Genomic DNA, 14,157 nt, shown 5'->3' on the forward strand with positions numbered 1-14,157 from the left:
TTTGAATCACCGCCAGTTCAAGGCATTTCTGACGGAGTTAGAAACGGAGCATGGTGATTTGCCTTATCACACAGAGGTGCGATGGCTAAGCCAGGGAAAGGTGCTTCAAAGATGTTTCGAGCTTCGTGAGGAGATTTGTCTATTCTTGGACAGCAAAGGGAAAGACACAACACAACTCCGAGACGAAATGTTTCTGTGTGAAATGGCTTTTCTGTGTGACATTACGAGTCATCTGAATGCAATAAACTTGCAGCTGCAGGGTCGGGATCGTGTCATCTCTGATATGTACAGTACAGTGAAGGCATTTAAAACCAAACTGACTCTGTGGGAGACGCAGATGCGGAAAGAAAATTTGAGCCACTTTCCCAGCTGCCAGACCATGAAAGAGAAGCTCTCTACCAGTGCGTTCCCGAGCACACAGTTGGCTGATAAAATAGGTATGCTTACCACTGACTTTCGACGCCGATTTGCTGACTTTGAAGCACAAAAAAGCAGGTTGGAACTGCTCGGTAACCCATTTGCTGTTGACGTGGAAAGCTCACCACCAAACCTCCAAATGGAGTTGATTGACCTCCAATGCAATGATGCACTGAGGGAAAAATATGCGGCAGTGGGTGCTGCGGAGTTTGCCCGTTTCCTCCCCGGCACAATGCCCCAGCTGCGCATCCAGGCTGCTCAAACGTTGTCTATGTTTGGCAGCACATACCTGTGTGAACAACTGTTTTCTTTGATGAACCTGAACAAAACATCACACAGAAGTCGACTTACTGCTGAACACCTCCACTCAATTCTGAGGATTTCTTCAGCTCAGAGCCTTACCCCGAACATTGATGAACTTGTGGAAAAGATGGGACACCACCAAGTATCACCCTCAACCTCAAACAAGTGAACATTACTGTGCAATCACATATTTAGAGTTTTTACTCAGTTCAAGTTTAAAAGTTAAAATTTAATATTTGTTTTCACTGCATGTTACTTCTCCTTAAACAAAGTGTTGTTTTTGATTAATAGATTTTTGCACTTTATTTTTTTGTATTTCAATCCAATTATATTTTAAAAATATTTCAGTTGAGTGGATGATAGAAAATTGCTATTATTGTTTTTTCTTTGAAGTAAATTTAGCCCACTTTTGCTAAAATAGAAAATATAGTCTACTGATGGTGCCTTGAATACCGGTTTCTTTCATTTAATGTTCATGTTATGGGGATATTTATATAAAGGAAATTTGTCTTTTGTGTCTGTTGAAAATTAAAGATTACTGACAGAGCCATAAGAAAATATTGCTTTATTTATCTGATCATATTGTAATATATTTGTTAGGTTTTCAGTAGGTTCAATTAGGTTCACTAGACTATATGCGTCATTTAAAAATTTTTCAATGAACATTCGAACAGTCCGGCCCTCGTCTTGTAGCTGATTTTTTTATTTGGCCCTCCGTCCATTTGACTTTGACACCCCTGCCTTACATCATTGAGATCTTTTGGGAATAATGAGGGTGAAAATCCCAGAACATTCAATAGACATAAATATGACCACCATCAAGACACACAAATATGACCCCACATCAGACAATATGGCGGTTGTTTTGCTGCACCAACAAGCCTCACAAGCCTTAAAAAAGACAAGTAGGTATTTGATGAGCAGGTGACCACTTTGTCATGTGGTGTGTTTTAGTTATAAAATTACCTAGTTAGGAAATTATAGGCTGAACATTTACCCCACTAAAGTTATTAATTTAACTTCTTGGATGTCCTGTTCACACAGAGCAATGATGTGTATCACCCACACATTCTAGCTAGCTAATACTGTACTGACCACGTTCATTTTCTGGCAAGTTCCGTCCCCGCCTCCAAATATTGGTATGAACATGAAGTGGACCCAAATCCATAGGCATTGAGGCCTTGACTGTGCACGTGACTAAACCCCGCAACTCCCTTCTCAGCTGTCCATCTTTCTGATTTCCACCAATCAGAGTTGATGTCAGCGTGATTAGAGGGACAATAGTGCTCAGTACCAAGCAGTCTACCAAGTGTGGTAGACTACTAATGACCATCACCAGAGCTTGGAGAAGCCTAACATGGCATTTGACTGTCTTCATTTCCTGTAACAGTCACCATAACAGTCCTACTCCTTCCTCCATTTCCCAGAAATGAACCGGTTCAGATACATTGTTCAACATATCACACCAACAATAACGTAAGTAAATCAACACTTTAATCTCTGGATTCCTTCATGTATTTATTTGTATGGGATGTGAAACCGTTCCTGTAGTACAGTAGACAGACAACTGTCCGTCTTCTACATCTTACTTCCAACGCCTTTCATCTACAATTAGAAAGAAATACACATCAATAACAAGCTGCAAAGTAGTAACATTTAGTGAATATGTATATACACACACACCTTGGTGGAACAGTTGATAGCAGTGCCTGGTGGAGTCTCAGTACCCTGGATCTTCTGTCCAGAACTGTTCACACACCAACAGTAACCTACCAGAAAGAGACATGTTAATAACCTGTTACATAATACAATATTTACACAAATATACATTTTACTGTAACATATTGAATTGTCACGTTAAACTGAATTGGAGCATTTATGGTGTGTGTGGTAACCTGTAGAGCCTGAACATTGCTCAGGTTGGTATTGTCCATCGTTGTCACACGTGGGGACGTAGACTCCAGGCCTGACTTTTCATCGCAGTATCTCTAGCAATCTCACAGGGGGTCTTGGGTCGTATCTTACCATCTAAACACAGATAACACTCTTTATAACGATGACATTACATAGTAGAACATACATTGCTGGACAAACATCCTGGAAGCTCTGGCTGGATCTGGAATCTTGGGTTGAGTCCCCTATGGGCCCTGTAACCCTATGGGGCCCTGTTCCCCGAAGGGCTCTGGTCAGGAGACTGCATCCTATGTGGGACCCTGTTCCCCGAAGGGCCTTGGTCAGGAGACTACATCCTATATGGGACCCTGTTCCCCTATGGGCCCTGGTCAGGAGACTGCATCCTATATGGGCCCCTGGTCCCCTATGGGCCCTGGTCAGGAGACTGCATCCTATATGGGACCCTGTTCCCCTTTGGGCCCTGGTCAGGAGACTGCATCCTATATGGGACCCTGTTCCCCGAAGGGCCCTGGTCAGGAGACTGCATCCTATATGGGACCCTGTTCCCCGAAGGGCCCTGATCAGGAGAAGGGCCCTATACGGAATAGGAAGCCATTTCAGATGTACATTTCTGAAATATTCAGTTGTTGCTTCACTCCTTCAGAGATCTTCAAAGGTCTTCACTGGGTCCCTCTCTGTCCGGCCTGTGAGTTAAATTCACCCTCCTCTCCTTTTTAAGGACCCGTCCAGTCAGAACCCTCCCTCTGGAACCCCGCACGGAGAGTTGGAGGTCCGAAATGGTGGCGAGTAGTGAAGAAAAAATGCAGGAAATTAAGAATGAGTTGGTGAAGAAAAAGACGTGCTGGAATGAGAACAATATAGCTGTCAGATCTGATGGTGTGTAGCGGGAGGATGAGGGTTAATGACCTGAATGGTCGGATGTGGAAAGACCCAGGAAGAGAAAGATATTGACACAGGAAGAAGAGAGATCATGATACAGAAAGACAGGAAGAAGAGAGATCATGATACAGAAATCAGTTTAGCATCTTGTAAAGAAAGCATAAAGAGATCCAAGGTAGGAAGCAAGAGTAGTGATGTGTTGGAGTTTAAAGTGGTGATGGTGTTGGATAAGACCACAGGGCCTCACTTACTCTGGGTGGAACAGTTGATTGGAGCAGTGCCAGGTGGAGTCTCAGTACCCGGGATCTTCTGTCCAGTACTGGTCACACACAAACAGTAACCTACCAGAAATAGACATGTTTCATATACAATATATACACATTGAATTGTCACATTCAACTGAATTGATAATTGTGCCTGCATGTGCGTCGTTGTTAACCTGTAGAGCCCCAACATTGCTCGGGGGTGTATTGTCCACTGTCGTCACACCAGGGGATGTAGGCTCCAATTGAGCCATTTAAAGTGGCATCTCTAGCATCCTCACATGGGGTCTTGGGTCGTATCATAGTATCTGGAAACATGTAACATTTACTGTAATTTGGACATAATATTGAAGGACAATATACATTTCTGGACATATTACTGTATTGATGGTGGGGTCATATTAGTGTATTGATGGTGAGGTCATGTTAGTGTATTGATGGTGGGGTCATACTAGTGTATTAGTGTATCAGCCCTTGTTACATGGAGATACGGCTCAGACCCTGTTATATAGAGATACGGCTCAGGCCCTGTTATATAGAGATACGGCTCAGACCCTGTTATGAGATACGGCTCAGCCCCTGTTATATAGAGATACGGCTCAGCCCCTGTTATATAGAGATATGGCTCAGACCCTGTTATGAGATATGGCTCAGACCCTGTTATATAGAGATATGGCTCAGACCCTGTTATATAGAGATATGGCTCAGACCCTGTTATAGAGATATGGCTCAGACCCTGTTATATAGATATGGCTCAGACCCTGTTATATAGAGATATGGCTCAGACCCTGTTATAAAGATACGGCTCAGACCCCTTTATATGGAGATATGGCTCAGACCCTGTTATTTAGAGATATGGCTCAGACCCCTTTATATAGAGATATGGCTCAGACCCTGTTATATAGAGATATGGCTCAGACCCTGTTATATAGAGATATGGCTCAGAACCTGTTATATGGAGATACGGCTCAGACCCTGTTAGAGATACGGCTCAGACCCCGTTATATAGAGATACGGCTCAGACCCCGTTATATAGAGATATGGTTCAGACCCTGTTATGAGATATGGCTCAGACCCTGTTATATAGAGATATGGCTCAGACCCTGTTATACAGAGATACGGCTCAGACCCTGTTAGAGATACGGCTCAGCCCCTGTTATATAGAGATACGGCTCAGACCCTGTTATATGGAGATACGGCTCAGACCCTGTTATATGGAGATACGGCTCAGACCCTGTTATATAGATATACGGCTCAGACCCTGTTATATGGAGATATGGCTCAGACCCTGTTATATAGGGATAAGACTCAGACCCTGTTATGAGATCTGCTCAGCCAACCGTTATATAGAGATACGGCTCAGACCCCTTTATATAGAGATATGGCTCAGACCCTGTTACATAGAGATACGGCTCAGCCCCTGTTATATAGAGATACGGCTCAGACCCTGTTACATGGAGATACGGCTCAGACCCTGTTATATAGAGATACGGCTCAGCCCCTGTTATATAGAGCTAAGGCTCAGCCCCTGTTATATAGAGATACTGTTCAGCCCCTGTTATATAGAGATATGGCTCAGCCCCTGTTATATAGAGATATGGCTCAGCCCTTGTTACATGGAGATATGGCTCAGACCCTGTTATCTGGAGATATGGCTCAGACCCTGATGTATAGAGTTACGGCTCAGACCCTGATATATAGAGATACGGCTCAGACCCTGTTATATAGAGTTATGGCTCAGACCCTGTTACATAGAGATATGGCTCAGACCCTGTTATACAGAGATATGGCTCAGACCCTGTTACACAGAGATATGGCTCAGACCCTGTTATACAGAGATATGACTCAGACCCTGTTATACAGAGATATGGCTCAGACCCTGTTATACAGAGATATGGCTCAGACCCTGTTATACAGAGATATGGCTCAGACCCTGTTATACAGAGATATGGCTCAGACCCTGATATCTGGAGATATGGCTCAGACCCTGTTTTATAGAGATATGGCTCAGACCCTGTTATATATAGATATGGCTCAGACCCTGTTGTATGGAGATATGGCTCAGAATCTGTTATCTGGAGATATGGCTCAGACCCTGTTGTATGGAGATATGGCTCAGACCCTGTTATATAGAGATATGGCTCAGACCCTATGAATCCAAGATGGCGTAGCAGTCAGATGTCTTTGTCCTGTTGTGTCTCTTGCATATATCGTTTTACATATTTTTTTTCATATATCTATCATTTAAAATCATTTGCTAAACTTCAACTTCTAAATTCTCTATTACTTTTATCCCCTGATTCCTACCACAAACTGAACATTTTCATCTGGATCTTCACAACTAGCTAACCGCAATCCCGGATCACTACTCCTGGCTAGCATTTCCATCCCAGACCAAGAACCAATTAGCTTGAAGCTAGCCCGGTCAGGGATCCTGTGCTACCACCGAAGCATACTCCTGGGCTACAATATCCGGACCCCTTCTACAGCCGGTACGGGGCACGGAACCCCGCAGATCCCCTACGACTTGAATATCGACATAATCTGCCCGAGGACTCCAACAGGCCCCTCAGGCGCGACGCCCGCTGAAGGCCCATTCTGCTAACCAGCTAACCACCTAGAACTACTTGGAACCCAAGTAATTCCACGACTGGTCTATCGACGTCACCTCACGAAGAGGCTAAAACAGACTTACCCCCATCGCAACGTCCCCCAAAGGCTAACTTTCTAGCCCCTGCTATCTGCTTGCTGGCTAACCCGGTCTGCTAATTGCTAGCTTGCCGGCCCCGGTCTGCTAACTGCTAGCTTGCCCGGTCTGCTAACTGCTAGCCCCTGCTAACTGCTAGCTAACCCAGTCTGCTAACTGCTAGCTAACCCAGTCTGCTAACTGCTTGCTAACCCGGCCTGCGAACTGCTAGCTTGCCCCGGTCTACTAACTGCTAGCTTGCAGACCCCGGCCTGCTAACTGCTAGGTTTCCTTCCCCCGGCCTGCTAACTGCTAGCTTGCCTGCCCGGTCTGTATCTTTTAGCCGCTGCTAACTGCTTGCTTTCTTGCTAACCCGGCTTGCTAACTGCTAGCTTGTTTAGCCCCGGCCTACTAACTGTTAGCTTGTTAGCATCGGCCTGCTAACTGCTAGCTTGTTTAGCCCCGGCCTACTAACTGTTAGCTTGTTAGCATCGGCCTGCTAACTGTCGGAATCGCCGTGTCCCCAGTCAGCCCAACCACTCACTGGATCCATATATTCACTTGGCTACACATGCCTCTCTCTAATATCAATATGCCTCGTCCATTACTGTCCTGGATAGCTCCACTCCCACTCCCATAGGTGCTCACATTTGTTCACTTCTGTAACCATAAAAGCCTTGGTTTCATTCATGTTAACATTAGAAGCCTACTCCCCAAGTGTGTTTTACTCACTGCGTTAGCACACTCTGCCAACCCAGATGTCTTAGCCGTGTCTGAATCCTGGCTCAGGAAAACCACCAAAAACCCTGAAATCTCCATCGCTAACTATAACATTTTCCGCTAAGATAGAACTGCCAAAGGGGGCGGTGTTGCAATCTACTGCAGAGAGAGCCTGCAGAGTTCTGTATTACTATCCAAGTCTGTACCCAAACAATTCGAGCTTCTACTTCTAAAAATGAACCTTTCCAGAAACAAGTCTCTCACTGTTGCCGCTTGCTATAGACCTCCCTCTGCCCCCAGCTGTGCCCTCGGGCACCCTCATAGATGTCAACCTAACACACCCTCCAAATAACCCTCTGCTGTTTTCAATCAAGATCTCAGCGATCACTGCCTCATTGCCTGCATCCGTAATGGGTCTGCGACAAAACGACCACCCCTCATCACTTTCAAACGCTCCCTGAAAGATTTCTGCGAGCAGGCCTTTCTAATCCACCTGGCCGGGGGTATCCTGGAATGACATTGACCTCATCCCGTCAGTAGATGATGCCTGGCTATTCTTTAAAAGTGCCTTTAAATAAGTATGCCCTTCTCAAAATGTAGAACTAGGAACAGATATAGTCCTTGGTTCACTCCAGACCTGTCTGCCGTTGACCAGCACAAAAACATCCTGTGGCGTTCTGCATTAGCATCGAATAGCCCCAGTGATATGCAACTTTTCAGGGAAGTTAAGAACAAATATACACAGGCAGTTAGAAAAGCTAAGGCAAGCTTTTTCAAACCGAAATTTGCATCCTGTAGTACTAATTCAAAAAAGTTCTGGGACACTGTAAAGTCCATGGAGAATAACAGCACCTCCTCCCAGCTGAAATCTGGACCCCTACGAATCAGCCGGGCTAGACAATCTGGACCCTCTCTGTAATAAGAGTGATTAGAGGGACAATAGTGCTGAGTACCAAGCAGTTAGCAAGTGTGGTAGACTACTAATCAAATCAAATCAAATCAAATGTACAGTGCCTTGCGAAAGTATTCGGCCCCCTTGAACTTTGCGACCTTTTGCCACATTTCAGGCTTCAAACATAAAGATATAAAACTGTATTTTTTGTGAAGAATCAACAACAAGTGGGACACAATCATGAAGTGGAACGACATTTATTGGATATTTCAAACGTTTTTAACAAATCAAAAACTGAAAAATTGGGCGTGCAAAATTATTCAGCCCCCTTTACTTTCAGTGCAGCAAACTCTCTCCAGAAGTTCAGTGAGGATCTCTGAATGATCCAATGTTGACCTAAATGACTAATGATGATAAATACAATCCACCTGTGTGTAATCAAGTCTCCGTATAAATGCACCTGCACTGTGATAGTCTCAGAGGTCCGTTAAAAGCGCAGAGAGCATCATGAAGAACAAGGAACACACTAGGCAGGTCCGAGATACTGTTGTGAAGAAGTTTAAAGCCGGATTTGGATACAAAAAGATTTCCCAAGCTTTAAACATCCCAAGGAGCACTGTGCAAGTGATAATATTGAAATGGAAGGAGTATCAGACCACTGCAAATCTACCAAGACCTGGCCGTCCCTCTAAACTTTCAGCTCATACAAGGAGAAGACTGATCAGAGATGCAGCCAAGAGGCCCATGATCACTCTGGATGAACTGCAGAGATCTACAGCTGAGGTGGGAGACTCTGTCCATAGGACAACAATCAGTCGTATATTGCACAAATCTGGCCTTTATGGAAGAGTGGCAGGAAGAAAGCCATTTCTTGAAGATATCCATAAAAAGTGTTGTTTAAAGTTTGCCACAAGCCACCTGGGAGACACACCAAACATGTGGAAGAAGGTGCTCTGGTCAGATGAAACCAAAATTGAACTTTTTGGCAACATTGCAAAACGTTATGTTTGGCGTAAAAGCAACACAGCTGAACACACCATCCCCACTGTCAAACATGACGGTGGCAGCATCATGGTTTGGGCCTGCTTTTCTTCAGCAGGGACAGGGAAGATGGTTAAAATTGATGGGAAGATGGATGGAGCCAAATACAGGACCATTCTGGAAGAAAACCTGATGGAGTCTGCAAAAGACCTGAGACTGGGACGGAGATTTGTCTTCCAACAAGACAATGATCCAAAACATAAAGCAAAATCTACAATGGAATGGTTCGAAAATAAACATATCCAGGTGTTAGAATGGCCAAGTCAAAGTCCAGACCTGAATCCAATCGAGAATCTGTGGAAAGAACTGAAAACTGCTGTTCACAAATGCTCTCCATCCAACCTCACTGAGCTCGAGCTGTTTTGCAAGGAGGAATGGGAAAAAATGTCAGTCTCTCGATGTGCAAAACTGATAGAGACATACCCCAAGCGACTTACAGCTGTAATCGCAGCAAAAGGTGGTGCTACAAAGTATTAACTTAAGGGGGCTGAATAATTTTGCACGCCCAATTTTTCAGTTTTTGATTTGTTAAAAAAGTTTGAAATATCCAATAAATGTCGTTCCACTTCATGATTGTGTCCCACTTGTTGTTGATTCTTCACAAAAAAATACAGTTTTATATCTTTATGTTTGAAGCCTGAAATGTGGCAAAAGGTCGCAAAGTTCAAGGGGGCCGAATACTTTCGCAAGGCACTGTATTTATATAGCCCTTCGTACATCAGCTGATATCTCAAAGTGCTGTACAGAAACCCAGCCTAAAACCCCAAACAGCAAGCAATGCAGGTGTAGAAGCACGGTGGCTAGGAAAAACTCCCTAGAAAGGCCAAAACCTAGGAAGAAACCTAGAGAGGAACCAGGCTATGTGGGGTGGCCAGTCCTCTTCTGGCTGTGCCGGGTGGAGATTATAACAGAACATGGCCAAGATGTTCAAATGTTCATAAATGACCAGCATGGTCCAATAATAATAAGGCAGAACAGTTGAAACTGGAGCAACAGCACGGCCAGGTGGACTGGGGACAGCAAGGAGTCATCATGTCAGGTAGTCCTGGGGCATGGTCCTAGGGCTCAGGTCCTCCGAGAAAGAGAAAGAAAGAGAGAAGGAGAGAATTAGAGAACGCACACTTAGATTCACACAGGACACAGAATAGGACAGGAGAAGTACTCCAGATATAACAAACTGACCCTAGCCCCCCGACACATAAACTACTGCAGCATAAATACTGGAGGCTGAGACAGGAGGGGTCAGGAGACACTAATGACCATCACCAGAGCTTGGAGAAGCCTAACATGGTCACGTGGCATTTGACTGTCTTCATTTCCTGTAACAGTCACCATAACAGTCCTACTCCTTCCTCCATTTCCCAGAAATGAACCGGTTCAGATGCATTGTTCAACATATCACACCAACAATAACGTAAGTAAATCAACACTTTAACCTCTGGATTCTTTCATGTATTTATTTGTATGGGATGTGAATCCGTTCCTGTAGTACAGTAAAGACAACTGTCCGTCTTCTACATCTTACTTGCAATATGTATGTTTTCTTTGACATCTTTTGGGAGAAATGACAGACTTAGAGTTCATGGGGGTTACCTAATCACACATATGAAGTTTTGAAAAGATCTGACCTTTTTTAACCCTTGGAAACAGCACCTATGACACAATTTTAAGGCACTTCCGGTTTACACAGGAAGCTGAAAGTGAACACACATCCTCCTTGGGGTGGGCAATTAAAACTTAAATTCTATAAGTCTTTATGTTAAGAACTGACTTATTTAGGGAGTGTTTAGTGAGTGTGTGTGTTATTTCAGAAAATCACTGAAATCTCGCAGAGCTCCGAAGCACACTTTAAAAAGATTCGTATGACCACGCTTCAACTGGATCTGTAACTGTTAAAAAAATATATTTTTGAACATCACCAATTTGACATTGTACGATTTTTCGGGACAGCGGAAAAATGACCAAAATTTGATTATTTTATCAAACGGAAACCGAATGTCCGCGAGAGTTCGTTTGATGCCTTCCCGGTAGATCCGGCTCTGCCGCACGGCCCGACGCCGTCCGCGAATTTTACAAACGTTTTCGGACGTCTAGTAAGGGACTGTACATTTGCAATATGGACTTTCTCTCTAACCATATGGCGAATGTCAATGTTCCCTTAAGGTATGAAATGCCTATTTATGTTGTAAATGTGAACATGAATTAATGCTGCCACTTTAGACTCCTCTTGTTTTATTCTTGTACGGAACCCAATGATTTATGAGAACTTAATTGATAGGTCGATGTCCTCTGTGTGATTTGTGTCTTGTTTGACACATCACCTACACACTTTATTAGAATACTTATGAAATGCAGTTATTTTTGGTAACACTTTTTTCTCTCATACTCCAACCCTATTGGATGCATTGAACGGATGTGGGTGGAGCCATGTCTACATAGAGGTGCAGGTTGTGAACACTGAAAGCTCTGACGAAGGCTTTGAGGCTGATACCTACAGCTTTAGAGCAGTGAGACTAGCAAGAATAGTGTTCTTCATCTTACTCAACTGTAACCATGCACCTGCAACAAAGATAGCTCAGATGTGAGAGTGCCTCTTGAATCCTAGTCCAAGTGCGCTCTAAAAATGTGGGGTTCAACTGGAGTTCTAAAGTTCTGTTCTTTAAAACCATACAGTTCTTGGAACTGAAAATGACCCTCAAAAGGTTCTCCTAAGAACCCCGTAGAAGGTGGGGGTCATCAAGGAACCTCAGCTGGTGGGGGTTCTTGCAGGAACCTACCTGCCCAACAAACATTTAGATTTGAAAGGACAGTAGCAGGTGCTTAACTTCTTAAGGGCCAGTGAGTTGCTTGGATGAAAGGTGCACAGAGGTGCCCATATTAAACTGCCTGCTTCTCAGTCCCAGTTGCTAATATATGCATATGATTATTCACATTGGATAGAAAACACTTTGAAGTTTCTAAAACCGTTTGAATGATGTTTGTGAGTATAACAGAAGTCATATGGCAGGCAAAAACCTGAGAAGATTTTCAACCAAAATCCTATTGAAATCACAGCGAGATATGGATGAGTTTGACTTCCTACGGCTTCCACTAGATGTCAACAGTCTGTAGAACTTTGTCTGATGCCTCTACTGTAAAGGGGGGCCAAATGAGAGGAGAATCTGCCATGACCTGACCATGCGCGTTCACATGAGAGGGAGTTATTTTCCGTTAAAAACATTCTAAAGATTGATTCAATACATCGTTTGACATGTTTCTACTAACTGTTACGGAACTTTTGGACATTTCGTCAGCCTTTAGTGAACGTGCTTCATGCTAACAAAAGTAGCTACTTGGATATTACCGAACAAAACAAACATTTCTTGTGGGAGTCCTGGGAGTGCATTCCGACAAAGATCAGCAAAGGTAAGTGAAGATAATGCTTTTTATGAGATTTGTTGACTGCACAATTTGGCAGGTAACTGTATGGCTTCCTTTTGTGGCTGAACCCTGTTTTCAGATGATTGAATATTGTGTTATACTGTAAAGCTTTTTGAAATCTGACAAAGCAGTTGCATTAAGAACAAGTATATCTTTAGTTCGATGTAAAAAATGTTTCATCAAAGTTGATGACTATTTGTTATTTGACTTGATTTTCTGCAATTTCTCCAGATATGAGGCATTTCTGAACATGGTGCTAATGTAAACTGAGGTTTTTGTTTATTAACTTTATCAAACAAAACATGTATTGTGTAACATGAAGTCCTATGAGTGCTTTCTGATGAAGATTCAAGGTTAGTGATTCATTTTATCCCTTCCTGCTTTTTGTGACTGTCTTTGGCTGACAAAATGACTGATTTTGTGGTGACCTAACAATCGTTTGTAGTGATTTAGCTGAAAAGCCTATTTGAAATCAGACACTTTAGTGGGATTAACAAGATTACCTTTAAAATGGTATGAGACACATGTATGTTTGAGGAATTTTAATTGTGAGGTGTTTGAATTTGGCGCCCTGCACTTTCACTGGCTGTTGTCATATCGATCCCGTTACCAGGGTTTCAGCCATAAGACATTTTAACTGAAAAATGGAAAGATCAAGGCGAGGTTTGTCCTTTGGATGATCTAAATATTGTTTGATACCATCTATTTTCAATCTTAACAAAAAAATATGCACAATTCAATGGATAATCATGAGGTACGATAAGGTTAGCTGTACTGCGTGGAGAAGACTGAACTGCTCTCTTGTATGCAGGTATACAGACGAGGCATGTCAATTGGTATGTTATGCAGATCACATTTACCATCCACCTCCATTACTACCACCTGGGCCTCTACGTTATGGACAAAGTATTAAAACTATTAGCAAAAGTTGTCACCACCAAAACCAAGGTATGAAATCTGAGCTTGTTTTGTTTATCAGTATAATTCAAATGTTCAGAGAGCAGCAACACGCCAGATATAAAACATTGGACCTGAAGCTCCGCTGGCGTTTCACCTCATTTTTTTCTTCAAGGATCACTGCCAAGGGGGTTCTCTGATGATAGGGGTTCCCCCTAGTTACAATTTGAAGAAACCCTAAAAGGATACTCCAGGAACCGGCGCCTGAGTGGCACAGCAGTCAAAGACACTGCATCTCAGCACAAGAGGCTTCACTACAGTTCATGGTTCAACTCCAGCACATTCAGCTGTGATTGAGTCCGGTAGCACCATCCGGAGTAGGTTGTCATAATAAACATGAAAGTTCCTAGGTCATTGTAAACCACCTCTTTAGAGGCATAATGACCTCAGTTATTTAAAACAAACATTTGTAGACAAAATAACTTAATGACAGGTTAAACATGTCTTTTGAACCTTCAGTATCCTAAACATACTGCGTCGCGTCACAGGTAAACATTTACATAAAGTAAAGCACAATGACAGTTATGTCCTGGTGGCACTTGTAACATCAGGGTTGTGGGTTTGAGTCCCACAGAGGACCAGTAATGGTACTAACTACAACGCATCATTCCTGTTCAATAACTCATGAGACAAAATAGTGTACACATTTTATTGGCTGCAAACAA

At 43.2% G+C, this 14,157-nt stretch overlaps 1 pseudogene; it reads right to left on the reverse strand.

The window, feature by feature from the left end:
- Positions 1-2,224: 2,224 nt before the first annotated feature.
- LOC139417070 (saxiphilin-like) lies at positions 2,225-4,079 on the reverse strand (annotated as a pseudogene).
- Between the last annotated feature and the right edge of the window lie 10,078 nt (positions 4,080-14,157).

This window comes from Oncorhynchus clarkii, chromosome 9 (assembly GCF_045791955.1).
Source record: "Oncorhynchus clarkii lewisi isolate Uvic-CL-2024 chromosome 9, UVic_Ocla_1.0, whole genome shotgun sequence".
Classification (NCBI taxonomy): Eukaryota; Metazoa; Chordata; class Actinopteri; order Salmoniformes; family Salmonidae; genus Oncorhynchus; species Oncorhynchus clarkii.